This window comes from Polypterus senegalus, chromosome 13 (genome assembly GCF_016835505.1).
Source record: "Polypterus senegalus isolate Bchr_013 chromosome 13, ASM1683550v1, whole genome shotgun sequence".
In the NCBI taxonomy this organism is placed as follows: Eukaryota; Metazoa; Chordata; class Cladistia; order Polypteriformes; family Polypteridae; genus Polypterus; species Polypterus senegalus.
In genome coordinates, this window is record NC_053166.1 from 90,277,811 (window position 1) to 90,282,157 (window position 4,347).

General features: G+C 38.0%; 1 long non-coding RNA gene across 1 annotated transcript; it reads left to right on the forward strand.

Annotated features, from left to right (window-relative positions):
• The first annotated feature begins 1,011 nt into the window (after positions 1–1,011).
• Positions 1,012–2,664, forward strand: LOC120542921. The gene is made up of 3 exons (XR_005636260.1): positions 1,012–1,535; positions 1,620–1,727; positions 2,516–2,664. It is a non-coding gene; the product is annotated as an uncharacterized LOC120542921 (long non-coding RNA).
• The last annotated feature ends 1,683 nt before the right edge of the window (positions 2,665–4,347 follow it).

Genomic DNA, 4,347 nt, shown 5'->3' on the forward strand with positions numbered 1-4,347 from the left:
GAACATGTAAAGTGAACCTTACTGAAAGAAGGGATCACCCAGGTTGTGAACACAGGTTGCCTTATTACAGGGCAGCACTGCAACCACTATGCCACCAGATGCCTAGTTTAGTTTAAATGAGAAGCACATATGATTCTAAATTACGATAACTGTCAATCAGTTTACTTCCTCTTAGGGCACTTTTGCTGCCAGGAAAGGCTCTTGTTGTCACCACTCTGAATTATATTAAGCAGGCTTTATAGTGGCTTTTGTATAGTAGGATGTATGGATGAGTGGGTGAGTTTATTTCAATCAGTTGCCGTCTGCATATGACTATTCACAAATCTATTTAAAATATATATATACACATGGTGAAGCAGACAACCAATGCATAAAAACCCTGCATGTAATGCTGCATGTAGTAAGTACAGTGTTGGACCATTTGAGTAAAAGTTAATTCAACTTATCACACAATCCATTTTTATTTCAGATTACATCTCATTCCTTGAAGCGTATGATATGGGCTCTTGCATTGGCCGAGGATCGCACGGTCAGGTGTTCGCTGCTACCAGGAATGCAGATAATTTACCAGTAAGATGATGTTTCGGAAATATACTTTGCTGGTATGTGATCCCTGAAATTAACTGCATATTCACTAAATGCACCAAAAATATATACTTTGCTGTTTAGGTGGCTGTTAAATTTATTAAAATGAATCGAGTAAATGGGAATACTCAGCATGTAAGTATTTTTATGGATCCTGTTATATTCTAACTTGGTTCTTCAATTAGTTTAAAGAGATCTGACTAATAGCCCAAAGCCTTTTTTGTTAAATCTGATAGTTGTTAAGTTTTTGGGAGTGAGTGGCAGAGATGTTATTGTAACCAGATCTGTGTGTGCCTATCTTTGCATTCTAAGCCTGACGATCACGAGTCAATTCCTATGGAAGTGGCTACTTTGAGGGCAGTGTGTGCACCTCCAGCTTGTCCTTGGATCATACAGTTGCTTGACTGGTACTGTGGCCCCTCTGAGATGTTACTGATAATGGAACACCCCAAGCAGTGTATGAGCCTGTCAGAGTATGCTAAAGGTAAAAGATGGAGTCTGCCTGAAAGGCAGGCAAGCCAGATCTTTCAGAAAATTGTGAAGGCAATGCAGCACTGCCATGCTCGAGGAGTCTCTCATAATGATTTGAAGCTTGACAATATCCTCATAGAATTGCCCACAGAGCAGATAAAAGTCATCGATTTTGGGTATGCTCTTTTCTTAGAACCAGAAGAGGGTACTCATAGCACAGGTAAGTGGAGAACTCATTAGGTGTAGATTTGTTTCTGAAAGTAAACATTTTGCAAAATCATAAACCAGACTCTCCTTGTCATGTTTAGACTTCTATGCTCCTGCTGGATGCTTTTTGCAAGACAGGAGTCGTACAATACCTTTAACTGTGAAGTTGTTAGGACATGTGCTTTACAAGATGCTCTGCGGTCCTCTCAGCTTTGGGCGAGAGCTGGAGATTATGTACAACATATTTACGTGTAGCAGAAAGCTCAGCATGGGTAAGTGAATGTAAGAAATTCTCCATGTTAATACATGATTAGGAGAAAGTCTTTACCAACTACCGTTTGCTTGTCTCCTTCTAGAATGCCAAGAGTTAATTCACTGGTGTCTAAAACCTTGTCCTTCTGATCGTCCCACTCTGGAAGAAATCCTCAAGCATCCTTTTATACCCTTCAACCAACCCTAAGATGGTGAGTGGTCATTAATGTAGTGTCCTGAGTAGGTCTTTAAGGCCTTTTGCCAGCTATTGAGTTATTGAGTTAAGTTAATCCCATCCAGTATTTTTCAATCCTTATTACAATAGTAAAACTGAAAGTAATTAGGCTCTGAATAGTTGATAGCAGGACGGTATGGTGGTGCAGTGGGTAGCGCTGCCGCCTTACAGTTAGGAGACTCAGGTTCAATTGCCAGGTCCTTCCTGCATGGAGTTTGCATGTTCTCCCCATGTCTGCATGGGTTTCCTCCCACATTCCAAAGACATGCAGGTTAAGTGCATTGACAATTCTAAATTGTCCCTGGTGTGTGTGCCCTGCATTGGGCTGGCACCCTGCATGGGGTTTGTTTCCTGCCTTGTGCCCTGTGTTGGCTGGGATTGGCTCCAGCGGATGCCCGTGTCCCTGTAGTTGGGATATAGTGGGTTGGATAATGGATGGATGGATAGTTGATAGCAGGTCAAAGTTCATGTTCCAGTACCTAATTGGTGGATATATTGATTGTAGATTTTTTTTTATTTTGCCTTGGTCACAAATCATTGTGATTAATAAGGAATTTGTTTTATTAAATACCATTAGTGACAAATTTGTCAGTGAATTTAGTGTATTGTCAGTGTGTGCAACTGTAGCTTCATGATTACTGTATACTGACTGCAAAATGATTCACCTATTGCTGAGTGTTCTTCTATAACTAAATGTTTGTCAGCACTTGTTTGGTCATTGCTTGATGCCCAGCATCTCTAAAAAATTGACTGGTCACTGTTCAGAAAATAGGTACAATGGTTTCAAATACTTCTGGTGGAGTTCTATCTTGGACAAAATGGAATGAATACATTGACCTTCACTTGGCCTGACTTCATAAGATTTTTCATGAGCACTTGGGTACTGACTTACAGCTTGATGCTTGTTACCCTATACCCACATCTCATTTAAGAGGTGAGTTTTTTGTCCCTAAGTTTATCCATGAGCTTTAACCAAATTACACTTAAAGGATTTCATTTTTGATTGGCTGTCTCATGCATTTTGTATTCTTAATAGACTCTTGTATCATTTCTCACTTTTATGTGCTACCATCTTTGACTGCCCATCAACTCCTAGGTATCTTCAATTCATTTTTATCTATGAGTTATTTTTAGACATTTGTAGGCTCTTCCTAAAGTTGATAATTTTCTTGATCTGTAAGCTCAATTGAAAAAATTCCTATATATGTCTGTCCTCAGAATACTAACAGTGATACAATACTAATAAAATGCATAAAAAAAAAAACAAAAAAAAATAGCATACATGGGATGCAGGATATATAGAGAGTCAACATGATGCTGACTGAGGATAAGCCAACATTATCTGCTCTCCGAGCCTCACTTCCCACTCTTTAGCTTCGTCCATTCACTATTTCTGTCTCTATACTGCTAATACTATAGTTAAACACTGTTCATAACAGTGACTTTGTGAAGCATGTCTTCTCCTGAATGAGCAACAGTTAGTCCAGAGAAGAAGTCTCTTAAGGCCAGGTGTGACGGCACCATGGCAGTTGACTTTAATCAGTCATCCTTGATGATTACATAGAAAAAAACATTGTGTAGAAACAAAACAACATAGTTCATACTTTGTTAAATGCAGTCATTTTAAAGAAGTATTTTTTTTATTTAAGAGACAACATCTTGGAATGCAGGGTATTCCATCAAATGTTGGAAAAGGTAATGATGCAATATCTTGAGTTGCTGTGGTTGCTGTGGTCATGAGGGCCCACCATATTTGCCATGTTTTTAAAAAGCAGAATCCTTGTACCCATTTAAAACCAAAAGTCAAGGTCTGAAAAATTGTTTTACATTTGTAGTTTATTTATTGAAGTAGACAGAGACAATTTGAATGAAATCACCATTTTCTTTTAAAGATGAAGAAAGCCTTTACTCCAATTTAGCACTGAATCTCACAATACAAATTAGGTCTCATATATACTGCATATGAGGTCTGACAGTTTTAAGGTAATGGTAAAAGATCAGATCTTTCTTCACATCTATAATAGTGTTAACTAATAGCCAAAGAGCTTTACCTGAATTATTTAGTTTAATTATTATTTATTCAAATGTTAACTTTGAATAGCAAGTACAGAGTGCAAGTGGACCTTCCCTGTTTAATATTATTCCTTTTTCTTTGATTTTTGTCATACATCTTAAAGCATGCTCTTACACAAACCTATGTTCTTTGTCTCTAGGAATGATTAGTTAGATCATTTTGAGCTCACAGTATTAAACTGCCACTAGACCTGATGTGTTTTTAGAGATTGTGAACCTGTTCTCCTTTACTCTTTAAGAGAAGAGTCTCTTAATATCTCTCTATTATAAAAAAAATCCTGGAAAGGAAAAGCAGGGCGACGATATGTGATCTTCTTGGAAGTTCTCAAAAGACACTTAAAAGATGCAAACAATATCAAATAACACTCAGTCGTGTAAAGGCACATAGCACACACAGATCCTGTGCTCTCAGCACATATAAAGCGTATAAGGACAATGCGTTCTAAATGAAAAGTCAACAACTAAGCAAAGAAGAAAGAGCAGTGCAGAGAAAAGAGACCCAAAAGCGTTGGAGAGAAAAAAAG